The sequence below is a fragment of the Jaculus jaculus genome, chromosome 7 (assembly GCF_020740685.1).
Source record: "Jaculus jaculus isolate mJacJac1 chromosome 7, mJacJac1.mat.Y.cur, whole genome shotgun sequence".
Classification (NCBI taxonomy): domain Eukaryota; kingdom Metazoa; phylum Chordata; class Mammalia; order Rodentia; family Dipodidae; genus Jaculus; species Jaculus jaculus.
In genome coordinates this window covers 70,261,648-70,289,171 of record NC_059108.1, presented here as the reverse complement: position 1 = coordinate 70,289,171, position 27,524 = coordinate 70,261,648, and the positions used below count along the sequence as shown (strand labels likewise).

The 27,524-nt window shown below is 44.6% G+C and overlaps 1 protein-coding gene across 8 annotated transcripts in view; it reads right to left on the bottom strand.

Annotated features, from left to right (window-relative positions):
- The window catches only part of Thtpa (thiamine triphosphatase), a 50,901-nt gene extending 47,281 nt beyond the window's left edge, over window positions 1-3,620 (bottom strand). For 4 of the 8 annotated variants that reach the window (XM_045154032.1, XM_045154031.1, XM_045154029.1 and 1 more), the window contains exons 1-2: window positions 2,310-2,846; window positions 2,052-2,212 (exon numbers count right to left, since the gene is read on the bottom strand). The gene's annotated coding sequence lies outside the window, so the exon portion shown is untranslated. Of the gene's footprint in view, window positions 1-2,051; window positions 2,237-2,309; window positions 2,847-3,095; window positions 3,214-3,558 lie in introns of those variants that run through there. The other 4 variants (XM_045154035.1, XM_045154037.1, XM_045154033.1 and 1 more) reach the window with 3 other exon arrangements.
- Window positions 3,621-27,524: the final 23,904 nt, after the last annotated feature.

Here is a 27,524-nt window from a genome sequence, read left to right as displayed (position 1 = left end):
TTTTTTAAAAAGGGAGATCCAAAGGCAAGGAAAATTCAGATGAGATCAACTAGCTTACAGCTGAATGCTATATCAGAACAGTTTGTGCATCTATATAGTGGTCACCTGAGTATTTGTTTTAAATGTACATGTCTGGGCTTGGAAGATGGCTCAGCAGTTAAAGGCTATTGCTTGCAAAGTGCAATTCCCAAGCTGCCTACATAAGCTGGACACAAAAAGTAAAGCAAGCATCTGGTGTTCATTTGCACAGAGGCAAGAGGCCCTGGCCCCCTTCCTCCCCCCTCCCCACATAAACACATGCAAATAAATAAGTAAAAGTTTTAAAAGTATACATTCCTAAGCATGACCTAGTAGCACAGACCTCTAACCCAAGCTACTAGAGAGGTGGAGGTAGTACGATCACAAGTTCAAGACCACCTTGGATTGCAGAGTGAGTTCAAGACAAGCATAGCAATTTAGCAAGATCCTGTCTCAAAAAGTAAAATGAGAGCCAGGCGTGGTGGCGCACGCCTTTAATCCCAACACTCAGGAGGCAGAGGTAGGAGGATTGACATGAGTTCAAGGCTACCCTGAGACTTCATAGTGAATTCCAGGTCAGCCTGAGCTAGAGTGAGACCCTACCTTGAAAAACCTAAATAAATAAATAAATAAAATGAGGTCTGGAGATAGATAAAAACTCAGTCAGTGATAAAGTGCTTGTCTAGCATGCACAAGGCCTGGGCTCAATTCCTAGTACCATAAATAATAAGCAAACACATTAAATAAAATTTACATTTCTGGACCACAACACATAACAACTGAATCAGTAATTCCTGTTGAAGTGATTTATCTATGATCTCTGTAGGTTGAGAACCACTGGCCTAAAGAGCTCAGCCCCATATACATGCGTGACATGCCCAGCTCTTCATCCCCAGAACCAATCCAGGGGCTCCCACATCACCTAAGATCTCCCTTCCTTCCTCCCTCCTTTCCTACTAGGGATTGAATCCAGGGCCTCACACATAATATAGTAATATGCAATACTACTTTTTCCCTTCCTTAGACTCATCTTCTTCATTTCCCTGACATCTTCATATCTTCCAATCCACTGTTTATGGTGACTGCTCCTAATCGGGAGAAAACAAACCATAAACACTACCCACTAACCCTGAGGCTGAGGGCCTCCTGTTTTCTCTTCTTCCATTGGAACCAACTTGTTTCTTCTGAAGCTGTTATGCATTTACAGATATAGTAAAACCAAAACTGCCCTGCCCTTAGCGGCATGAGCAACAAGTGGTTAACTTCCCTTTTGGAGGGCCTTTTAGCCCTGGGTATCACTTAGAGCCAAAATTGGCTACTGAACGACAGCCCCTGGCTATCCAGGAATCCTAGAGATTCTTCCAGATGGAGATCAAGGGGCTGGTCTCTTGTCACCACAGATGCTGGGGATTATCCTCTTAGAGTTACAAAGCCACTGGCCTTGATTGTGGCTATAACCTACGTCTTTATTCATTTATGCTCTAGTTTTCCTTTGCAAATCTGTTCAAACACAGTATAGTGCCATCTAAATTCCTTTCTTAGGGTTAGTGAAGACAGAAGGAAGATTCCCAGTTAGGAGAATGGCAGGGGTGGGATGTTCTGGAGTGCTGACTCAACCCAGCTGTTAAGGGCAGCCCCAAGTACCTCTTCCTTGCAGAGTTCCTTGTAAAGTGTTCTGCGCCTGTGTGCATGACCCTTCTCTATCACTGCCGCCAAGCAACCCAAAAGCTTTGGGTTTTCCTCAGTACTAGGATCTGAGACACTGTTCACATGCCAGTACAACACTGCCAAGTATGGCAGCATCTACTTGGTTAGCTGCCAACCAGTAGGACCCAGGTGGTAATGATGAAAGAGGGGAGAGGCAAAGGGAGGGAGAGAAGAGGGAGATGCTAGGGAGAAAAATTAGCCACACTTGTTAAGAGTGGAGAGTCCATGTGGGATCTACAAAAAGGTAGGTACCTTTCCCATTCCGCAGACCAGCTCGGCAAGCAAACCCCTTCCCTCCCGGCAACACCTGTCATAGTGGCACATACAGACCAGCTAGAGGATATGACCATCTTCAGCAGGGAACTGGCTGGAGGCCAGGCAGGACTGCCAGCCGCTCTCCACTCTTCTTCCCTGGGACCTTAGCAATGGTGCGCTTCCTCCTTTGTGTCCTCGGGCAGCACTCCATCTGCCATCGCACTCCCCATGCCTAAGAGAGAATGGGGAGAAGATCCTGGCAGAAAAATGCCTATCCTCCCAAATAAAGCACCCCTCCCATCTCGCCACCTCATCCATGGACAACAAACCTGTCAGCCCGATTGGCAAGGCACTAGCACCCTTCCCTATTCCACACAATGCCAGAGCTGGTGCCAGCACCACTCCACCCCCTCGCACAGTCCAGTTGCTTGCGATCTTCTTCAGTGCTCTCACAAAGGGCCACACTGTCAGCCCAGCACATTCTCACTGGGTAATAATGGCACAGTCCCTCCACCCTGGCTCTTGGGCTCTTTCTTGGCACTTCCCTATCTACTTTCTCCACAACGTCACTACCCAGGCTGGAACAGAGCTAACCATCTCACAGTCCAACTATTTCTCAAAGAGGATTCTACAGGGACAGCAGCATCACCAACACATTTCTGCCCTTCCTCCCTGACTCCTGGAACCCCATTCCTCACTGCCCCATCTCTGGGCACCAGCCTGACAGAAGCAACTGCTCTTGGGTACTGTGCCTTCCTCCCAGGCACAGGGACTCCTGGAACTGTCCCCTTCATTTGCCTCCTCCCATCTCCATGGGCACAAGGGTGGCAGCTGCAATGCCAATGCTTGCAATCAGGCAGCATGAAGCAACTCATGCACCCTCTTCTCCCCCCCCCCCCAAGGCCTCTCCCTTCCTTCCTCCTCTCCATCCCTCTGTCCTTCTGGTTGGACGCTAGAGTTGTAACCGCAATGCCAACCCCCACCCATGCCCAGGAGGCTCACATACAGCACACGCTTATGCGTACATGTACACGCACGCTCACACACACATACACACACGGCCCCATGAGTGCCAGGCAGCGGTGGCAGACACACAGCAATGCAGTGACTGGTACCCGAGGAGGCAGCCGGATTCGGCACCTGATCCAACACCCGTTTGGGATTGGGTGGGTAGGCGAGCGGGCGGAGGGGTGATGGAGGCAGACGATGGCCCTAGGTTGGCAGCCGATGGAGCTGGGAGAATGGAGGGAACAGATGCTCTTTGCCCAGCCTCCCTCCCGCTCCCTCCCTGAGATCAGTGCCAAGCTGGGGGATGGGGAGAGGGGAAGATGGGGGAAGGGTGGCATTTGGAGAGCTGGCAGGCGGTGGGGGGGGGAGCTGGGTCCGCCCAGGCTGGGCAGTGCCGGCACTGGCTGCCGCCTCTCCACTCTGCCATCTGTCTCGCTTCTCTTCCCCACCCCCTTTCTCTTTTTCTGTCTTTCTCCTTCAACCACACCAAAATGAAAAGAAGAAAACAGGGTTCCCATTTCACCCACCCCAACCTCTGCAAATCCTCCTCTTCTCCTCCCCCAAACTCACCACACTATACCACCACCAAGTCATCTGTGCTCTCTCCTCCTGGTTCAGTCACCTTCTTTCACTTGCCTTCACACTCATGCCCAAACGGGTGCAGTTTAGATATGTTATAAAAGTATGTATGTATGTATGCATGCATGCATGCATGTATGTAACTTGAAAGAAAAACCATTTTCTTTAGCATGTCCTGTCCTTTGGAGCCTGGCTCTTCAGTACCAATATCTATGGCAGGCAGAGGGAGGGGACCCTTGTCCTCAGCTGGTGCCCATAGATCCTATGCCAGGGAGGAGGGGGCCTGGGTCGGGTATGCAGAAAACTCTCTTCTTTCTATGCCTGTGGTTGCTTTTCTGTCTTTTCCTACCCTTCTACTTCCAGAGTAGATTCAAATAGATCTAGACCCTTCCCAGCCCCACTTCCCAGGACTCCCATGTCCTTCTCTTCCTGCTTTTGATTTTATTCCTCCATTACCCTTTCTGGTTTTGTATGTGTATGTGTATGCACGCACACGCCCAAGTGTGTTTGCATCCATGGTAGTGGGCACCGTGCCAGCCACCATACAGCCATCTGCAATGCCTTCTGCAGCCTCGGTGCTACTTCTTGCCACCTCCAGCTCATAAGCCCACTGTACCCCATCTCCTCACCCACAGCCCCCAATCATTAATTAGCTACTGAATTAATTCAATTGTAAATGCTAATTAACATTCCTACAGGGCAGGCTGCCAGGCTGGGGGCAGAGGGGATAAGACAAGTGGAGGCAGGAGGAAGCCTGTCTGCTTAGAACACAGGAGAAAAGGAACCCAAAGGAAGGATGAAGGAGAAAGAGGGCAGATTGGTGACAGGTAGGCAGGGGACACAGTAAACTGGCATGGAAAATGGTGTACAAAAGCTGTCTGAGGGGCAAGTGAGTACATCACAGCCTTTCCTACCCAAGTAAAACAGCTCCACAAGGTCACCTTTGTTCCAGCCTAGGCTGGCTCAATGCCTAGGCTATGGGACTAGGACAGGTTTTCCTTGTTTTCTTTCTCTTCTAGAAATCCAACTTAAATCACAGTCAGTCCTATACTGACCTTCAGACTAGGTCACCAAGAGAAGATTCTGAGCTCCAAGGATCTACACCATGTTGAATTGTTCTCCTCCACTTTATCAGTATGAGAGTGTCAATTCAGTGGGCATTTATTCAATAGCCAGCAGCAGAGAATCACTGCCGCTGCCACTAAGGTGACCTTGGGAAGACCATGACAAAACATAGCCTGTCTTCAAGGCAAAGTAGACATTTCTACTCACCTGGAAGATTATGACTTTGAGAAAAAAAGAAAGGGCCCTCTGTCAAGATGTTGTTTTCAAAGACAGGTGCCAGTATAGTGAGACTTCTTTGGGGGTGGGGTATAATCTGATAAAATGCTCTCAAAAAAATAATAATAAGGGACTAGGGAGATGGCTCAGCAGTTACCTGTAAAACCTGTTGGTCCAGATTCACTTTCCCAGTATTCATGTAAAGCCAGATAAAACAGCATGTATACACACACACACACAAAATAAATAATAATAATTTAATAACAAAACCAAAAAAAAAAACAGTTGACAATGTTTAACTCATTAATTCTCATTCACTTGACGATGGAACATCTACCTTTTCTTGTTTTCTTGAGATAGTCTCGTGGCCTCAAATTCACTATATAGCCCAGGCTGGTCTTTAATTTACAGTAAGCTCAGGAGACTTGCTTCCTGAATACTGTGATTGCAGATATAAGCCATCAAGCCTAAGCTTGGCTTCTACTGTTCTTTCATTTAATTTTTTTTTTTTTTTTTTTTTTTTTTTGGTTTTTCGAGTTAGGGTCTCACTCTGGCTCAGGCTGACCTGGAATTCACTATGTAGTCTCAGGGTGGCCTCGAACTCTCGGCGATCCTCCTACCTCTGCCTCCCGAGTGCTGGGATTAAAGACGTGCGCCACCACGCCCGGCTTCATTTAATTTTTAATATGTTTATTTGAGAGAGGCAAAGAGAGAGAGAGAATGAGCATGTCAGGGCCTCCAGCTGCTGCGAACAAACTCCAGACACATGTGCAACCTTGTGCATCTTCCTGGGGAATGGAATCTGGGTGCTTTGGCTTTGCAGATGAGTACCTTAACTACTAAGCCCTGGCATGCCAATTTGCTTTCTGTCATAAAAATAAAAATACAAGAATCCCAGCACTTGGGAGGCAGAGGTAGGTGGACTGCTGTGAGTTCAAGGCCACCCTGAGACGGCATAGTGAATTCCAGGTCAGCCTGAGCTAGAGTGAGACCCTACCTGGAAAATGTGTGTGTGTGTGTGTGTGTGTGTGTGTGTAAATAGACATACATGTGTGTATGTATATACCTTCTAATTGCACCTCCTCTTTTCTCTGCCAATTGGAACCCCCCCCCCCCCCACACACACACACAAGCCAACCTGTTATTTTTCTCTCAGCAGCTCCAGGTTAAAAGGAAACAGAGTTAGCCAATAGGGGACCTCCTTAAATCTGCCAACCAGAACCTGCGAGCACAGTAGAAAATAAAGGGGCTCAAAGTGCATTTCTCACTGCTTGCAGCCAGAGCTGGAACCAGACTACTGGTTTACCTTCAGCTTAGCAACAAATTCTCACAAACCAGTCAATTAAGTGTCCTCTCTTGAATATTTCCTTCACTGTACCCTCTATAGGGTTCCTGTTCTAGTTATCTCCCTAAAGGAAGGAATGTAAGTGTGTGTTGGAGCAGGAGGAATGGTGATGGTATGTTGGCATTTCTTTTTTCTTTACCTTTTTAAAATTATTATTATTTGGTGTGTGTATATTCAGGCATATGTGTGCCACAGCACATGTGGGAAGGTCAGAGGACAACTTTCAGCTTAGTCTTTACTTTCCACCTACCTCACTTTGATACAGGATCTCTCATGCACGGTTCCTTTTAGGAAATTCTTCTATTTCTGCCTCCCCTCTTGCTGTAGGCACATTGGGATTACAGAAGCATGCCAGTTTTTACATGGGGTCTGGAGATCCGAAATCAGGTACTAAGTCATGTAGTAAGTACTTTCTCCACTGAGAAAACTCTCTAGCCCTAGTTTTCCTAAAATATATTGATCTATTATTTATTTTGAGAGAGAATGGGATGGGAGAGAGAGAGAGAAAAAGAGAATGGGCCAGGACCTCTTACCATTGCAAACAAACTCCAAACAAATGTGCCACCTTGTGCATCTGGCTTACATAGGTACTGAGGAATTGAACCCGGCTCCTTAGGCTTCGCAAGCAAGTGCTTTAACCACTAAGCCATTCCTCCAGCCCTTCTTTTCTTTCTTTCTTTTTTTTTCGAGGTAGGGTCTCATTCTAGCTAAGCCTGACTGGAATTCATTATGTATTCTCAGGGTGGCCTTGAACTCATGCTAATCCTCCTACCTCTGTCTCCTGAGTGCTGGGATTAAAGGCTTAAAGGCATGCACCACCACACCAGGCTTTTTTTTCTTAATATGCATTTATTTACGAAAAGACAGAGAAAACTGACACACCCAATCCTCATGCTTCAGCAAATGAACTCCAGATGCATGCTTCACTTTGTGCATCAGGTTTTACGTGGGTACTGGGGAACTGATCCCTTGCCAACAGACTTTGCAAGCAAGTGCCTTTAACTGCCAAACCATCTCCCTAGCCTCCTTCTCTTTCCTTTTTTTTTTTAGGTAGGTAGGTAGGGTCTTGCTCTAACACAAACTGACCTGGAACTCACTCTGTAGTCTCAGGATGGCCTTGAACTCACAGCAATCCTTCCATCTCAGCCTCCCAAGTACCGGGATTAAAGATGTGTGCTACCATACCCAGCTCTTTTATCTTCTCTTTCTCTCTCTCTCTCTCTCTTTTTTTTTTTTTTTTTTTGGTTTTTCGAAGTAGGGTTTCACTCTAGTCCAGGCTGACCTGGAATTCAGTATGTAGTTTCAGGGTGGCCTTGAACTCACGGTGATCCTCCTACCTCTGCCTCCCAAGTATTGGTATTAAAGGTGTGTTGCCACCCTTCCTTTTCTTTTTTGAGAAAGGGTTCCACTAGGCAGCCCAGGCTAGCCTGGAATTTACTATGTATCCAAGATGACTTCAAACTCATGCCTTAGCCTCCCAGGTGCTGGGATTATAGGCATGTATGTATCAGTACACTTGGTAGCTTTTTTTCTATTTTATTTATCTTTAAAAGCATTTTTTAAATTATAGTTCTATGGGATCATGTGCATGTATATGCATGTGCCAGGGCCTCCTGCCTTTGCAAACAAACACCAGATGTTTGCACGACTTCTTCTTTTTTTTTTTTTTTTTGAGGTAGGGTCTCACTCTAGCTTAGGCTGACCTGGAATTCACTATATAGTCTCAGGATGGCCTCGAACTCAGTGATCCTCTTAACTCTACCTTCTGAGAGTGCTGGGATTAAAGGCATGTGCCACCTCACAAGCTATTCTTTCTTAAAGTACCAATTATGTAAGCTTCAGTCATTAAATTTTAGGGTGGACAGGAGAGGCTAGAGAATTGGCTCAATGGTTAAGTGCTTGCTTTCAAAGCCTGCTGGCCTGGGTTCAAAATGGTATATGTATCTGTGATCCCAACCCCCTATGACAATAGGAAATGAAGCCAAAATAATCTGAAGTTAGCAGACCAGCTAATCTGACATTTGTTTGCAGCAGCAAGAGACCCTGTCTCAAATAAGGTAGAGCACCTCAAAGCACCCTCTGACCTCCAAGTATGTGCCATGGCACAAGTGTCCACACACACAGATAAAAAAGAGTTACAAAGGATCCTAAGAGTTCATCTAATTCATGGTTCTCAAATATGGCTGCTACAGTAGAATTAGCCAGAAAGAACTGGTAGGGAAGATGTTCCAAAGCTTTACTTTAGACTGTATCTTTTGGAAAGTGGCATTGACCTCTATTTTTTTTTTAATTGTTTGTTTTTCGAGGTAGGGTCTAGCTCTAGCCCAGGCAGACCTGGAATTCACTATGTAACCTCAGGATGGCCTTGAACTCACAGCAATCCTACCTCTGCCTCCCAAGTGCTGAGATTAAAGGCATGTGCCACCATGCCCAGCTTAAAAATATTTATTTATTTTCTTTGCAAGCACAAAGACATAGAGGAGAGAGACAGAGAATTGGCAGGCCAGGGCCTTCAGCTGCTACAAACAAACTCCACATGCACGGGCCACTTTGTGCATCTGGCTTTTATGTGGGTACTGGGAAATCAAACCTGGGTTGTTAGGCTCTGGGGGCACCTGAACCACTGAGCCATCTCTCCAGCCCAAAGGTGAAAGGTTTTCTTTTGTTTTTGCAAGGTGAGGTCTCACTCTAGCCCAGGCTGACCTGGCACTTAATTCTGTAGTCCCAGGCTAGCCTCAAACTCTCAGTGATCCTCCTGCCTCTGCTTTCTGAGTGCTTTTAGTACCACCAAACCCAGCTCTATTTTTTTCTTCATAGATCTTCTATATTTACACATATGATCATGCATGCATGGGACATCTCTACAGAGGGAAAATGAGGGACAAATGTGGAAGAAAATTGCATTTTAGCCGGGCGTGGTGGCATCCGCCTTTAATCCCAGCACTTGGGAGGGCAGAAGTGGGAGGATTGCCATGAGTTCAAGGCCACCCTGAGACTGCACAGTGAATTTCAGGTCAGCCTGGGCTAGAGCAAGACCCTACCTTGAAAAGCCAAAAAAAAAAAAAAAAAAAAAGAATTCATTTTATTTCCTCTGGATTTTGTTACCTATTTAAAATAATAAGCTCCCCAGGTCAATCCACAAACCAGACAGAAGTTTTTATGGCCTGCTCCAGAAATTTATTTCATAAAACTTCAAAAGTTTGAACAAGAAGATATTCATGTTTAGCACAGGAGAAAAACCCTAACCAAACAATAAAACCCAGAAGTAAGCCAGGCACAGTAATGCATATCTGTAACTCCAGACGTTTAGAAATCTGAGGCAGGATCATGAGCAGATTGGGTAACACAGACCCTATCATAAAACAGACCCACTAACTTAAAATACCTTTAAATATCTAACAAGTATTTTTACAAGTTTTATGCATACATACCATTCATGTATGCTATGCATGCATAAGTGTACACATACATGTGGAGACCAGAGATCAGTGTCAGGTGTCTTCCTCATTCATTCTATCTTTTTTTTTTTCCCAAGGTAGAGTTCTCACTCTAGCCCAGGCTGACCTGGAATTCACTATGTAGTCTCAGAGTGGCTTTGAACTCATGGCGATCCTTGTACCTCTGCCTCCTGAGTGCTGGTATTAAAGGGATACACCACCTTGCCTGGTTCACCTTAGATTTTTTGTTATTATTTTTCTTTGTTTATTTTTATTTATTTATTTGACAGTGACAGACAGGGAGAGAAAGAGGCAGAGAGAGAGAAAGAGAATGGATGCACCAGGTCCTCCAGCCACTGCAAATGAACTCTACACGCATCTGCCACCTTGTGCATCTGGCTTATGTGGCTCCTGGGGAATCAAGCCTCAAACCGGAGTTTTTGGGCTTCACAGGCAAGTGCTGAACTGCTAAGCCATCTCTCTAGCCCCTCACCTTAGATTTTTAGACAGGGTCTCTCACTGAACTCAAAGATCACTTAGCCTACAAGCCCCAAAGATCCTACTACTATGTCTGCCCCCCAGCATTTTAGAAGGGTGCTAGGGTTCTGAACTCAGGTGTTCATGCTTGTTCAGCAAGCAATTTACCAACTAAGCCATCTCCTCGGCTCAAGGTTTTTAAATTTTTATTTATTTATTTATTTATTTTGGTTTTTCAAGGTTGGGTCTCACTCTCTAGCCCAGGCTGACCTGGAATTCATTATGTAGTCTCAGGGTGGCCTCAAAATCATAGCAACCCACCTACCTCTGCCTCCCAAGTGCTGTGATTAAAAGCATGTCATCAGGCCTGGCTTATTGTGTGTGTGTGTGTGTGTGTGTGTGTGTGTGTGTATGTGTTTTAAACAGTTTGAGGTTTTTTTTTGAGGCAGGATCTTATATAGAACTCACTATGTAGCCCACGCTGGCCTCAAACTTATATCAATTCCCCTGCCTAAACCTATTAAGTATAGTTTTTTCCCTTGATTTTTTTAAAGTATGTTTTTATTTGCTTTAAATATTTTTTTAAATATTTTTGTTTATTTGCATGTAAATGTGTATGTATGAGAGTGCTAGTCTTACTGCTGTAAACAAATGCCAAATGCTTATCCCACTTTCTCTTTCATCTGGCTTTACATAGGTGCTGGTGAATTGAACTCGGGCCAAGAGACTTTGCAAGCAAGCACCTTTAACTGTTGAACTATCCCCAGCCCCTTAAGTGTGTGTGTGTGTGTGTGTGTGTGTGTGTGTGTGGTGTGTGTGTGTGTGTGTGTGCGCGCACACACGCACGCTACCTCTGCCTCCCAAGTGCTATCAAAATTTTTTTTCTTTCAAATTTTTATTAACAACTTCCATGATTATAAAAAAATACAAAATATTTTTTTAACAAAAGAGAAATGTCTATTAAAAAGAGGGCTGGTGCTGAATGTGGTAGCTCACACCTTTAATTCCAGCACTCAGGAGGCAGAGATAGGAGAATCACTGTGAATTCAAGGCCAGCCTGAAACTACATAGTGAAGTCCAGGTCAGCCTAGGCTAGAGTGAGATCCTACCCTGAATACCTCTGGGGAAAAAAAGGGAGCGGGGGGGGGGGGGGAGAAGTGGTGACACACATTTGTATCCCAGCACTTGGCTGAGGTAGGAGGATCTTTTGAATCCAGGATACCAAACTGAGTAAGACTCAGCCTTAAAAGAAAAAAAAAAAAAAAAGTGTGCTAAAGCCAGGTGTGGTGGCGCAAGTCTTTAATCCCAGCACTTGGGAGGCAGAGGTAGGAGGATCACCATGAGTTCGAGGCCACCCTGAGACTACACAGTGAATTCCAGGTCAGCCTGAGCTAAAGTGAGACCCTACCTCGACAAACAAAAACAAAACCACCCCCCCCACCAAAAAAAGTAGGCTGGAAAGATGGCTCGGCAGTTAAAGTATACAATCTGTTTTGTCTAATTAAAAATATTTTATTTATTATTTGTGACAAGACAGAAAGGGAGAGAGAATGGGTATGCCAGGACCTCTAGCCACTGAAAATAAACTCCAGATGCATAAACACTTTGTGCATCTGGCTTTACATGGATACTGGGGAATCCCTAGTCATGAGACATTGCAGGCAAGTGCCTTAACACAGACCCATTTCTCCAGCCCTATGTAGTCTATTACTACACTTTGTTGTATCTTTTTTCATTCTGAGTTAAAATATAAACCCCTTATACATAGTGAACTAATATAATATATAAGTGCTTAGTAAATTAATGATACTCTCTGTTCCGCACAGTTGATATGCAAACATTGTTGAGTGGATTACTATAGCAAGGATAATGGAGAATGCCTTCTAGGTGACTGGGGCTTAGGGGAGTATACAAGATGCTATTTGTTCTTGAGGAGGTTCTGTTGGCCTGCTGGATCTCCCCCAGGTTTTAGTCCTTGGTGAGAACTGAGCCAAGCAGGAGAATTTAGATTTGTACAGGATATAGTTTTCTCTAATTCTTTGAGGAGAAAAGCACTGACAAGTAAGTTGCCCTACTTTTTCCACGTTGGACTACAGTAGTGACTCTAGTGGAGCCCTCTGTGCCAAATATACTATCAGTCTATATCTCCATCTTCCCTTTTTCTGGCCCCATGTGAAACTCCAGCTAGCCTGTTGTCTCTCCAATCCTCAGTTAAAGACAGCCATGCTAGCCATCAGTCAACAACATCAGTCATCAATCAATCCTAGGAAGTAGTGCTCTAAACCTCTCAGGGAAGAATGATGTAAGTTGAATAGATTTATCCCTAAAAAAATTGATAGTAAGCTGAGCGTGGTGGCACACACCTTTGAACCCAGCCCTCTGGAGGCAGAGGTAGGAGGATCACCGTTGAGTTCGAGTCCATCCTGAGACTACATAGTGAATTCCAGGTCAGCCTGGGCTAGACTGAGATCCAACCTCAAAAAACAAAAACAAAAAAATGTTGATAGAACCACAGAGAATAAGCTCCAAGTTATCCTGGATGTAATGAAGAACTGAAATCAAATCCTGAATTTTCCCATCCTGTTTTTTTGTTTAATTTTTGGTTCTCTTGAATACAATGAATACTACAAGATTAATATTTGTCTATCTAGGATAAATATTTTCAAAGTTCATCATTTCTGCGGGCCTTGGGCAAACTTCAACCATTCTGAGCCCATCAGAACATACTTCCTAAAAAGTTCCTTCAATACAACATCCCACTACCTTGCAAGGAAGAAGTTCACCTATATTTCCAATCTAAAGCACTAATAAAATTGAAATTTATTTCTTTAGAAGACAGTCAAGGCAGCAAATTAGCATGCTTTGTTTGTATCATTATTTCTCAGCTTATTCATGCATGCGAATGTTTCAGACTCAGTTCTACCTTCTAACCTTCAGAAGCTTCAAGAGACTTTCATTTCTGTAGTGTTAATTCTAATTATTTCCCTAATAGGTTCCATGACTTTCCTCTCTTTTCAAACCTCTGAGGTTTCTTTCCACTCTTAGATTTGTTCTTTCCTCATTTACCCCTGCACCCCTTTCCCTATCTCCTTATCTTTAAATTTCCTTGCCTGGGCTGGAGAGATAGCTTAGCGGTTAAGCGCTTGCCTGTGAAGCCTAAGGACCCCGGTTCAAGGCTTGGTTCCCCAGGTCCCATGTTAGCCAGATGCACAAGGGGGCGCATGCGTCTGGAGTTCGTTTGCAGTGGCTGGAAGCCCTGGCGCGCCCATTCTCTCTTTCTCCCTCTATCTGTCTTTCTCTCTGTGTCTGTCACTCTCAAATAAATAAATAAACAAAAAATTTAAAAAATAAATAAATAAATTTCCTTGCCTGAATGGGTGGAGGACTTACTTTACCACTCCCCATTTTTCTGACCTGGTAATTCTTCCCTGTAGGAATGTTAATCAGCATGTGGAACTTAATTAATCCAGCAGCTAATTAAAAATGGGTGAGGAAGAGTGAGAAGAGGAAGGTGGGAGAGACATTTCTCGCTTCAGTGCAGAAGGCCCTGCAAATGGTTCTGGGTTGGCTGGCCCCATGCCATGGGGCTCCATCTCCCCTCCCCCACAGCAACGGGGGAGGGGCAAGTGAGGGACATGGGCTGGCGGTGTCTAGACAGATTCCATTCAGTCCTGCTGCTGTTTTCGGTTGGGAGAGACAGACAGAAGAAAGCAAGAGAATAGGATGGAGAGATTTGGACAGACCCACATGCAGGAAGAGCTCAAGAAAAGGCATCTGAATGAAGTAACTCCTCTCCTTCCTAACCCTGGAATAAGCCAAGAATAAAGCATGCTCATCCTTGGAGATGGCAAGATCTTGGAGTTTCCTTGCTTCCAAGGACTACTACTAAGGACAAGATGTAAAGCATAGACAACCCCATGGAGAAAAAGGGACAGCTACTCTGCTGTCATTCTTCCCAAATCATGCTGTTTCCTCAGGATAAGCGGGTGATGGGGAGAATGGCTACTGAAAGATGGGTGGGAGTGAGAAGTGGGCATAGATGAGAATAGATGGACAAGGAGATTTAAACAAAGAGAAGGGAAGGCAAAGAAAAACTAATGAAGAAAGAGGTAGCCAGGGCAGAGTCACACTTTATTTGCCAAGATGTATAGAAGTACGGGATGTCTCTGCAGAAGCCTTCCACCCTCCCAGGACAGGGAGAGGGTGCAGGGAGAGGGCAGAAGTAGATCCTTCTGGGTCAATCAAGCTGCTGGAGACAGAAGCTCAACTCACAAGATGGTCCTAGGTACCAGACATTTCTGTCAAACCAGGAATTTATCAAAGGCAATGGAGAAAAACTTCCAGATGAACAGCAAGGAAACTAATATGACAGGTGCCTGCAGAATCCAATTCCAGGAGCTCCACCAGGGAAATGAGTGAGGAATGGGATTTTTAGCAGCACTCACCTGGCTCTCTAGGGTGTCATCTGATTTTCTGAAGGTAAATACATTCTTTAGGGGGATTGACCTGATGGGTTAGTCTCAGAAACAGCCCTTTGCTGGGAAGCTGGATCTAGGAAGCTTTGGTACTTAAAGTCTTGGGAGTTGCTAAGGAGGGCAAGAAGATCTGCCATCAGTGATAGATTACCTAAGACTTAAATGAAGGAAATGGAGATGGGTATGAGGCAGAGAAAGTTTTCCTGGTGTCAAGTGCCACATAGTTAAATGCCATGGCAGAGGAGTCACTGCAGCTAAGAGACAGGGTCTACCTAGCCAAGAATTCTGGTTTATCTCTTTATCACCAGGGGCCTCCAGTATGAGCAAACAGCAAGTGAATCAAAAACTGGGAGGGGAAATCAAAATGCAAGGGCTTTCTGTTCTCCACAGCCCACCAGTAGGGCTAACCCAGGGCTGATGGATGAAACAAAGCAGTTTTCACAGTAAGCTGCCATAGACTTAATCAAAGTAGAAACATACAAATCCTTTCTACACCTATTGTCTACTCAAGGTTTTAATTAACAAGAAAAAGTATGAGCATTTACTAACATGGCCACATTGATGATTTGACACTAGAAAGAAATTCTGTAAAGTTAAGGTTAGCTTGTGGAAAAGCGGAATGTGGTATCCACTGAGTGTTATGTTATTTGGGTGGTGCTAGAATAAGGAGTTTGCTACAACTGAACAGCAAAAAATCAAGCCCAGAGTTCCAGCCTCTACTTAGCTCACCCAGCCCTGAGGTAATTTTGAAGGGAAAGAGGGCTTAATCAGTAGAAAGACTGAATTCAACTTAGAGGGGCAATTTTCCCTTTGTCTTGGCATTCTTTTTTTTTTTTTTAATATATTTTATTTACTTATTTGAGAGAGAAAAAGGCAGAGAGAGAGAGAGAATGGGTACACCAGGGCTTCCAGCCACTGCAAACAAATTCCAGATGCATGTGACCCCTGGTGCATCTGGCTTACGTGGGTCCTGGAGAGTTGAACCAGGATTCTTTGGGAAGAAATTTCCCAGACAAATGCCTTAACTGCTAAGCCATCTCTCCAGCCCTACCTTGGCATTCTTGAAGCCCAAGGATTGGGGAATGCCAGCCCCTCACCAGTGAGCCAGGTCCCTCACCCAGGTCTGGCTATCTCCTTTCTCACTGCTGTCAGTCACCTCAGCAAGCCAACCAGTCTGGCTTGGACATAAATTAGCCTGCTCACTTCAAGGATGTCAGTGACCCTGGGGATGAAAGAGGGACACTAATTTTCAAGGGGTAGTAAAGGAAAAGTCAGATGCAACATCAGAGGACATGGGTTTGATGCCAACTCTGCTAATGATTTATTCATATGGTCTTGAACAAATTATTTCCTTCCACATGGTCTGAATGCAGGAAAACAAAGTTCAACCACTTTCAGCTATAGGACATCAGTACCTAGAAGTACATGAAACTTATCACTATTCCAAAAGACTCTAGAGCAGAAAGCATTATCTCTGTTATATGAGAATACTACCCTAACTAGAGTCCCTCAAATGGGGGAAGAGATAAGAAGGGCAGCAGAAAAATCATTTGAGGAAAATGGAGAGATCACTGGTGTACTTGCCTCCAATACATTTGAGGAAGGCACAAGTGGTTGACAGGGAAGAAATTTCCCAGACATCACCCAGGCTCAGATAATAAAGTAAAATATGTATTGCTCTACACCTTGCTTTTTACTGTGCTTCTTCCCAGGGCTCTGGCAAACTGCCTCTCCTTAGTTCAATAGTCAGCATTGACTCACACATGCTGGGGAAATGGAAGCCAGCCATTCCAGAACTGCCACTCAAGGAAGACTTCCTCCCACCAGCAGAAAGGAGCAGAAATATTGTGGACAATTCCTAAGATGTGTATGAAGACTCAGCACTATCCAGGGAGTTACTAGGATACTATGAATTCATAAAGAATAATCTATCCAAGGAAAACTAGTTATCTCAGAAGTTGGAGAACTAACAGTACTGTTGAATTAGCTGAGAGGTCTAGGGAACTGGTTGTACAATAAGAGGTCCCCAAATAAAGTTAAGAAGATGAAGCAAGAGCTAGAGTGATGGTCTGATGAGTTTGAGCTACATCCTGGCAAAGCAAAACAACAAAGGGAGATGTGAGATGAATGGAGCAGCCACATAAATTCTGCTGAGATAAAGGAGAGACATGGACTAGAAAAGGGAAGCAGGCTACAAGTCTTGCAGCCAGAATTGTGCTGGGCAATGATAGCCAGATTACCCACCACTTAAGTGCCATGGATTCCCTCCTCAGCAAATACATGTTGAGGACTGGAAAGCTCAAGAGCAGGGTATCTCCTGGGAACCACATGGGTTTTAGGGCATAGTGTTCCTCCAGTCTCAAAACAAAACTACAGCTATCAGGTACAATCTAACCCAAAAGTTTGTGAATGAAGCCCTTAATATCTGAGTTCTTACTACTTTCATTTTCCAAGTATGTGGAGCCAAATTTTGAGGTCATACCATATGACTTCTTATCAGCTAAGCTCTCATTATCTAAATCCCATAACTGGATATATATGGAAAGATACCTGTCTTCTTTCATCTCTATCAATTTCCTTTCCAGAGTCTTGTGACTTTCCCAACCTAGTCTTCAAAGCTGACCTTTTGTTTTTGTTGCCCTGTTCTCTTCTAAACCACTCTCATCTATAGCCTTTCACAATAAGAGTTATCTGTAAGATGCCATGGGTAGAAGAGAGAATGAAAAGAAAAGGGGTAGAGTGTACATTCTAGATAGGAGAGTGAGATGGAAATCCTGCAGACAGAAAGAAAAATAGAGACAGAGAAAGTAAGAGAGTTCAAGCAGGGGGAGGGGAAGAAGATGGCACTGAAGGAAAAAGAGAGCCACAAAATTAATTTAAGGAAGGGAACAGAAGAGTAGACGTTGGTAGAATAACAATCAGGCAGTAGAGGGCTAAAGAGAGGGGAGGGTGGTGGGGTGGGAAGGATTGATGCTAGGGAGGGCCTTGCCTGCTGAGGAACAGTAGCACCACCTAGGGTGTGGTGAAGGGTTACAGACAGCAACAAAGAGGCCCTTGCCTAGCCATGGGGGCCTCAGTGCAGGTGGAAAAGAAGCCCTTCAAACCTCTCAGTAACAACACGGTGGCATAAGAATAAACTGTCTGTGTCTCTCCTGGGAAGAGAGAGACACAAGAAGAGAGAATTCATGTGTTTGTTTGTTTACAGTTTTTCCATTCCAAGAGGGTTGCCCTCAGAATTCAGACAGCAGAAGAGAGAAAGGCATGAAAGGGGAAGAATGCTAGATACTAAAAGAATGTGAGCATTATCTTCTCTTTTCATTAGCTGAAGGATTTTATTGGTATTTCCAAGTGATTTTCTTTCCTCACTGGACAGTGAAGAGTACAGCTCCCACCCTGAGGTAATAGATGCCCCTCACTCAGCTGCTTCCTCCCCAGTACTGCCTTGAAACTCCCAACCACCATTAGAAAGCCCCAGGGAGCCACCAAGCTGAAAGGAGAAAAGAAAGGTCCTTCCATCAGCCAGACAGACCAAGGGGGGAAGGACAGGGAGGAATTAAAGAGAGAATGTAAAAGCTCTGCAGAGGAAGGGGGAGGGAAGTGTGATCAGTAGTATTTGCTGTGCTTCTAGGGAGGAAGGATCCATCACATTTTTAATAATAAATACATGAAGACAGATTTGCCAGCACTACTCTGGCTCCTTGGGAAGGGTGGGGGAAGGGAGCCAATGAAGCTGCGGTGGAGATCAGGATTGCTCCCTCTTCTCCCCTCCCCCATTAGATAGGCTCAGATTGCAGCAGCCTCCCCCTCCCCCTCCAACTGCAGTCCTCCACAGCCCATCCTTTCCAAGGTCCCTTCACACAGCTCTGCCCCTCCCTCCTCCACCTCTCCCTCCCTCTCTCTCCCAACCCTACTCAATCCTTTCAGACTGGTCCTTAAGAAACACAGCCTTATCGCAGCACCCACATCTTAGAACTGCTTCCCCAATCATGAGGCCCAGCTCTTTCCTACCAGTGTCCTTCACTAGCTGACAGCAGCACTCCACAAAAATCACCTAGCCTATTTCAGCATTTCCTGGATTCCACTGAAAGGGCCTATTTTTCTCTCCATTTTTCTCTCAAAATGACCTTCTTTCTCATACCCTTAAATATAATGGTCATCAAGTGTGCTTCTGTTTAGGGGTGTCATGACCTCAGGACTCAGTGACTACTGCCACATATTGACCTAATTTGTTCAAGATAGACTTTTAACATAGTTCTTATACAATGATGCTGTTATTTCAAAAGCATCAATAGCTTGAACATGCAAAGGCATGGCTCTTGGGGCTTCTCTGGGACCTTCTGAACAATGAGATCAAAGAAATACAAAAGCAAGACTGAGCAGAGAGCCAGAGCACTGACATTTTTCTGTATATAGACAAAAAAGAGGCCCTAAAGAATGAAAAAAGCAACTTTTATGTCTCCTCAAGGGTCTGTAAGAAAAGGGACAAATTTTTTCTAAAGTGATGGTAAAAATCCTGTGTCTAACAATATAAATGAGGTTACCAGACAGGAGAAGCGGGACTGTACTCATACACCTTCATTAGGTTGGTCAAATACTTGACATGAAATGAATCTGGTAGTTACAGAGAAAACATCCCAGGGAAGACTAAGGACCTCCAAGACAGTGCCAATCAGAAGTAGAGGCTACATAAACTGGACTCTGAAAAAGGGCTGGTCTTCATTATGCAGCTCTAAGGACTGCCCCAGGCAAAGAGAGCTCTCCATGGTTCTGAAATCCCACAAACTTTTCCTCACCGACAGTCTATTTCTTTAAAAAATATATATATTTATTTCGGCTGAGGAGATGGCTAAGTGGTTAAAGGCACTTGCTTGAAAAGCCATTAGGCCTGGGCTTGATTACCCAGTACCCATGTAAAGTCAGATGCACAAACTGGCACATGCATCTGCATCTAGAGTTCTTTGCAGTGGCAAGAGGCATACACCTTCCCTTCTCATTCTCTCTGCTTGCAAATAAATTTAAATGACATATTCATTTATTTTTAGAGGAAGTAAGTGTGTGTGTGTGGGGGGGGGTGAATGAGAACACGAACACCAAGACCCCTTGTTATTGCAACCGAACTCCAGATGTGCCGTTTTATACACCTGGCTTTCCATGGGCACTGGGGAATGGAACTCCAACAGGCAAGACAAGCATGCGCCTTTAAACCACGGAACAATCTCTCCAGCCCAACAAAATATATTTTTCTAATAAGGTATCCATGAAGGCTTTTAGGAATTCCTGGCAGACACTTCCTAAAACCTTCATAAAATTCTAACAAAATAAAGCTTTTTAAGCTAAAACAGACCTTTGCCAATCTCTCTTCCCCATTCTGTAAGATGAAAAAATAGGCAGAGAAGCTAAATTAATCATGTAGAATAAAGCCAATAACCCAAACCCTTACATCAAAGAACCCTAAACAGGTGCTCATGTGCACTAATAATATTATCTTGTAAACACTGAAATGGTCTGTTATCATTTGGCAATTCAGTCTGAAGAATCAAGAACTAAATGAGTACAAATTCAACAGCCATAAAAGTTGAAATTCTAAATCTTTAGTTCTCTTGCTGCACTATACTTAAACTATGCTCTACCGAAGTATAATAGTTCCATGTAGATCCTCAGAAATCTTAAGAGAAAAAAGGCTTAAGAGAAAAAAAAAAAGAGTATGAAACTCCAGGACTCCTCATGCCTACTTCAATAAAAATAACCCCACTTATACTACTTGCTTTCTATATTGATACTACACATAAAATTCTGTTCAATATATTTTGCTCTTTAATGATCCTAGTATAAATGTCCTCAGAAATAATTCTCATAACTGTTGGAAGTCTTTTTGTTGTTTGTTTCAAGGTAGGATCTCACTGTAGCCCAGGCTGGCCTGGATCTCACTCCATAGTTCCAGGTTGGTTTCAAATTCACAGCGATCCTCCTACCTCTGCCTCCTGAGTGTTGGGATTAAAAGCGTGTGCCACCATGCCTGGCTGAAGTCTTTTATAAATATATTAAGCTGGCCATGGTGGTGCACGCCTTTAATCCCAGCACTCCAGAGGAAGAGGAAGGAGGATCACTGTGAGTCTGAGGCCACCCTACAACTACATAGTGAATTTCAGGTCAGCCTGGGCTAAAGCAAGACCCTACCTCAAAGAAAACAAAACAATTATTATTTGCAAGCAAAGAGGGAAAATGGGCACACCAGGGCCTCTTAGCACTGCAAATGAACTCCAGATGCATGTGCCACATTGTACATCTGGCTTTACATGGGTACCAGGGAAACTGAACTTGGGAACGTTAGGCTTTGCAAGCAATTACCTTTAACCACTAAGCTATCCCTCCAGCCTGGAAATCTTTCATTTTTTCTTAAGAGGCAGATAGAGCCGGGCATGGTGGCACATGCCTTCAATCCTAGTACTCAGGAGGCAGAGGTAGGAGGATCGCCACGAGTTCAAGGCCACCCTGAGACAACATAGTAAATTCCAGGTGAGCCGGTAAGCCTGAGCAAGAATGAGACCCTACCTTGAAAAAACAAACAAACAAAAAAAAAAAACAAAAAAAGAGGGCTGGAGAGATGGCTTAGAGGTTAAGCGCTTACCTGTGAAGCCTAAGGACCCAGTTCAAGGCTCAATTCCCCAGGACCCATGTTAGCCAGATGCACAAGGGGGCACACGTGTCTGGAGTTCATTTGCAGCGGCTGGAAGCCCTGGCGCGCCCATTCTCTCTCTCTCTCTCTCTCTTCCTCATTCCTCCTCTCTGTCTGTCACTCTCAAATAAATAAAAATAAAACAAAAAATTAAATTAAATTAAAAAAGAGGCAGATAGAAAAATGGGTGTACCAGGGTGTCTAGCCATTGTAAATGAGCTCCACACACATTTGCCTTCTTGTGCATCTGCATCTGGTTTTACATGGGTACTAGGGAATAGAACCTGGGTCCTTTGGCCTTGCCAACAAGCACTTTAACCATTAACCCATCTCGCAAGCCCAGAATTTTTTTTTTTTTTGGTTTTTCAAGGTAGGGTCTCACTAGCTCAGGCTGACCTGGAATTCACTCTGTAGTCTCAGGATGGCCTTGAACTCAAGCAATCCTCCTGCCTCTGCCTCCCGAGTGCTGGGATTAAAGGCATGCGCTACCACGCCAGGCCCAGAAATCCTGTTTTGAATGATGTCAAAAGGCCAGAGAAAACACATCCAGAAAGTAAACACTTAAATTACTTTTATGGCCCACAAAGGTAAGAATCTTGTCTATCCTTCTTAGTGCTATACCAAGAGGCCAGCATAGTACAGAGCTTTTTTTTTTTTTTAAATCAGAGAGTGTGAGCAAGCTAGCGAGAGCAAGAGAACTGTCATGCCAGGGCCTCCAGCCATTGTAATCAAATTCCAGATGCCGCATGTGCTATTGTGTGAGCATCTGGCTAATGTGGGGTCTGGAGAGTAGAACATGAGTCCTTAGGCTTTGCAAACACCTTCATCGCTAAGCCACCTCTCTAGCACACTCCCCCCAACCGGGCTGTATATTTAAAATATTTATTTCAGGGCTGGAGTAAGCCAGATGCAAAAGGTAGCATATGCATCTGAAGTTTGTTTGCAGTGGCCTGGAAGTCCTAGCGCACCCATTCTCTCCCTCCCTTCCTCTCTCTGCCTCTTTCTCTCTCAAATAAATAAATTAAATTAAATTAAAATGAATAAAAAACCTGCCTAACCACATTCAGTTCCCTAGCCTGGGTTAAATTCCCAGTGCCCACTTAAAGCCATATGTACTCTCTTGCTCTTAAATAAATAAATAACTCCCCTCCCCCACACACCAAGGTAGGGTCTCACTCTGGTCCAGGCTGACCTGAAATTAACTATGTAGTCTCAGGACAGCCTCAAACTCACAGCAATCCTCCTACCTCTGCCTCCTGAGTGCTGGGATTAAAGGCATGGCCCCCCACGCCCAGCTTAAATAAATAAATTTAAGCACCAGCCATGGTGGCGCTTGTCTTGAATCCCAGCACTTGGGAGTTTGAAGGAGGAGGAACCCTGTAAGAATTAGGCCAGCCTGGGACTACAGAGTGCATTCCAGGTAAGTCTGGCCAAAGAATCCTACCTCAAAAAAAAAACCCAGCTGGGCGCAGTGGTGCACATCTTTAATCCCAGCACTCGGGAGGCAGAGGTAGGAGGATCATCATGAGTTTGAGGCCACCCTGAGACTACATAGTGAATTCCAGGTCAGCCTGGGCTAGAGCAAGATCTTACCTCGCAAAAAAAAAAAAAAAAAAATTCAGCCAGGTGTGGTGGTTTACGCCTTTAATCCCAGCTCTTGGGAGAATTGCTGTGAGTTCAAGGCCACCTTGAGACTACAGAGAGAATTCCAGGTAAGCCTGGGCTAGAACATGACCCTACCTCAAAAAATCAATGTGTGTGTATTATTTATTTATTTGAGAGAGACCGAGAGAGGGAAAATGGGTGCACCAGGGTCTCCAGAAGGATGCGCTATGGAACCCAGATCCTTAGGCTTTGAAGGCAAGCACTTTAACCACTGAGCCCTCTCTCCAGCCTTCTTTTTTTTTTTTTAAGCAGGGCCTCTAACAGAGATGGGGCAGTAGGTAGTAGGAAACAAAAGATTATAAATTTCCTGTATTTAAATAAAGAGCAAAAGTCCTTTAGAGTTTCAGGAATTTTAAGACACTTGTACTCCTCCATCCTCATTTGAAAGAAAGAGAGAGGAATAGGCAAATAGAGAGAATGGGTACTCCAGACACATGTGCCACCTTGTGCATCTAGCTTATGTGGCTACTGGGGAATTGAGCCTGAGTCATTAGGCTTTGTAGGCAAACACCTTAACTGCTAAATCATCTCTCTAACCCTAAACTCTTTTTTTTTTTTCTTTTTCAAGCTAGGGTCTCACTCTAGCCCAGGCTGACCTGGAATTCACTATGTCATCTCACAATGGCCTTGAACTCATAACAATCCTCCTACCACTGCCTCCCAAGTGCTGAGATTAAAGGTGTGCACCACCACGCCTGGCTCCTATTTTATTTGAGAGAGAAAGAGGTACAGAAATAGTCAGGTAGGGAGAGAGAGAATGGGCACACCAGGACCTCCAGCCACTGCAAACAAATTCTAAATGTGTGCGCCCCCTTGTGCATATGGCTTACATGGGTCCTGGGCAGTCAAACCTGGGTCCTTTGGCTTTGCAGGCAAGTGCCTTAACTGCTAAGCCACCTCTCCAGCCCCTAAAGTCTTTTTTTTGTTTGTTTGTTTGTTTTGTTTTTTTTAAGAAAAAGGGCCCAGATTGGTGGCTCATGTCTATAATCCTAGCACTCAGGAGGCTGAGGTAAGAGGATCACCATCAGTTCAAGGCCAACCTGGGCTACAAGGCTACAGAGTAAGACCCCCCTCACTGCTTCAAAACACCAAAAATTGGCAAAATAATCCCTAATCCTCAAATCTTGTTAAGGCACAGACAGGATCTGGGCAGGGTGGCACTGTAATCTTAGCATTTGGGAGGTAGAGACAGGAGGATCAAGAGGTTAAGGCCATTGTCAGTTACATAGCAAGTTCAAAGTCACCCTAGGTTACTTGAGACCCGCCCCCCTGCCGCCGCCAAATACATATATTTATGTATGCTGAAAAGATGGTAAAGGGCAGTCCCTATGAATGCATGAGGGCCTGAGGAGGCCTGAGAGACCACTTGAATTTGTTTCCAGGACCTGTATAAACAGCTGGGCATGTCCATGCCCATTTATAACCCCAGTCCTGTAGGAAGCAGCAGCCAACCAGAGGATTACAGGAGTTCATGAAAACAAACAAAAAAAGCTGGCAAAATTCAGAATCAGTAAGGATTCTAGCTCAAGTAATAAGGGTAGAAAAGTAATGGAGGAAGACACTAAAAGTATTCCTCTGGCTACTGCAGGTGTGCTCAAAGGGGTGCAGCATGGGCACATACATGTGCATATACCATACACACACAGACAAAGAATAATAATAAATAAACTAAAAGCAGGGACAGAGATGCCTGAGGGTAAGGCACTTGCTTGTTTGCAAAGCCTGATGGTCCAGATTCAATTCCCTAGCAGCCCTATAAAGCCAGATGTACAAAGTAGAGCATGCATCTGGAGTTTGCTTGTAGTGGCAAGAGGCCCTAGTATACCCATTCCCATTCCCCCTCTTTCTTTGCTTGCAAATAAATTAGTTATTAAGATTAAACATATTAGAAACAAATGCAGTTGTTCCAACTAACAAGTGAATGTGGTAGTTTTAACCATGTGGAGCTTCCATCTCCCAAGTGCTAGGATTACAGGCATGTGCCACCATGCCCAACTGCTGTCTATACTTTTATCAAGATTTGAAACCTGGCATGGTGGCACACACCTTTAATCCCAGCACTTGGGAAGCAAAGGTAGGAGGATCAAAATGAGTTCAAGGTCATCCTGAGACTACATAATGAATTTCTGGTCAGCCTGGGCTAGAATATGAGACCCTACCTTGGAGGGAGAAAATTGAGGATTAGGGTTTTTCTTTTTCTTTTTTTTTTTTTTTTGTATTTTGAAGGAGGGTGCCGCCTGGGGGGGGGGGGGGTTCCCTCTGTAGCCTTGTAGCCTTGTTTGGCTTAGATAAGTGGTTTTATGGTGCTGAGGATTGAATGAAGGCCTATATGCATTAGACAGTACTCTTCCTCTGAGATATATCTCCAGCTCCCCTCTTTTTAAATCTATTTGTGTTTGTGTGGGGGGTGTTATATATGGACTGGCCAGGGTCTCTTGATGCTGCAATCCAACACCTGCCAGCTATACAAGGGGTGGCTGGAGAACTGAACAGCAAGCACCTTTAATTGCTGAGCCATCTCCCACTCCCAGCCCTTACCAAACAGTCTTGCTAAGTTGTCCAGGCTGGCCTTGAAGTATGCAGTCCAGGTAGGCCTAACCTTTTCAACCCTTCTGCTTTAGCTCCTGGGTAGTTGGGATTATAGGCATGTACAACCACACCTGACACCCAAAGCTTATTTTAGTTGTACCACCTGTCCAATTAGCCAGAAAGGGAAATGAATCTCTAGGCCAACTTTTTAAACATGTTTTTTTTTTAATTTTTTTTTATTATTTATTTATTTGAGAGCAACAGAGAGAAGGACAGATAGAGGGAGAGAGAGAGAATGGGTGCGCCAGGGCTTCCAGCCTCTGCAAACGAACTCCAGACGTGTGCGCCCCCTTGTGCATCTGGCTAACGTGGGACCTGGGGAAGCGAGCCTCGAACCGGGGTCCTTAGGCTTCACAGGCAAGCGCTTAACCGCTAAGCCATCTCTCCAGCCCTTAGACATGTTTTTTAAAATTTGTATTTATTTATTTGAAAGAGCAGGAGAGAAAGAGGCAGACACGGGGTGGTGGTGGGGGGGGTGGGCACACCAGGGCCTCCAGCCACTGCAAATGAACTCCAGACGTATGTGCCCCCTTGTGCATCTGGCTTATGTGGGTCCTGGGGAATTGAACCGAGGTTCTTTGGCTTTGCAGGCAAACGCCTTAACTGCTAAGCCAATCTTTCCAGTCCATTGGTCTCTAGACCAAGGTTTACTGGCCCTTGCCTAGTCACTTGAAGAATCAGAAGCATGAGATCTTGTGACACATCAGGCTCATTCAGATCTCCCAGGAACTAAAAGTCAGAGGCTTCAGAAGCAAGCATATCCTGGGACCATCTATAATAATTCAAAGTTCAACTTGGAGGGAATCTCAGAGATTCAAACATACTTATTTTTTAGCTGAGGAAAATTAAAGGCCAGAGATGTTAAGTGATTTGATTACAGAGTTAGCAGGAGACAATCCTAAAGTCAGTCCTCTAATTTCTACCAGGTAAATGGACTGCATATTGACTCTTGTCCCAATCAGGCAGGTTAAGTATAAATACAAATTTAGTAGACTGATTCACAATCAACAAGGTTTTAGTAATGTAACAATTCAAATTATATCCTTGCCCATGACACTGGTCAGGAAAGCTACACACTGAAATCAGATGTTCATGAGACCCAAAGTCTCTGAAAAAAAATTATTTTTGGGGGGGGGAGGCTTGAAGTAGGGTTTCACTCTAGTGCAGGCTGACCTGGAATTCACTATGTAATCTCAGGGTGGCTTCAAACTCATGGCGATTCTCCTACTTCTGCCTCCCAAATGTTGGGATTAAAGGTGTGTACCACCACACCCGCCTTTTTAAAAAAAGAAAATTAATGCGAGGCTGGACAGATGGTTTAGCTGTTAAGGTGCTTGCCTGTCAAGACTAAGGACCCAGGTTCAACTCTGTAGTACCCACGTAAGCCAGATGCACAAGGCAGCACATGTGTCTGGAGTCTGTTTGCAGTGACAAGAGGCCCTGGCATGCCTATTCTCTATCTGCCTCTTTTGCTCTCTCCCCCCACCAAAAATAAATAAACAAAAAACTAAAGGACTAAAGAGATGGCTCACCAGTTACAGTGCCCTTCCTGCAAGCATGAGACCTAAGAGACCCTGAGACTGCCAAGAGTTCAAATCTCTAGATCCTACATAAACAGCTGGCATGGACACATTCCAGTCCCACAGGAGAGCAGAGACCATGCCAGACATGACTGTGCCATTCAGTGGACAGTTCTGAGAGAGGATCTCAGTCAGCTCACACTCAGAGGGTCCTGAGATGATCCAACTCCATCTACCTGGGTTCTCTCGAATGCTCTCCAAGGCCTGGGAGTCTACAAGAATGGAAACCCAAGCTGGAGAAATGGCTTAGTGGTTAAGGCACTTGCCTACGAATCCTAAGGACACAGATTCAATTTCTTAGGACCCACGTAAGCCAAATGCACAAGGTAGCACATGCTTCTGGAGTTCCTTTGCAATGGCTGGAAGTCCTGGTTTGTCCATTCTTTCTCTGCCTCTTTTGTTCTAATATTTTTTTTCTTAAAAAAGGGCAAC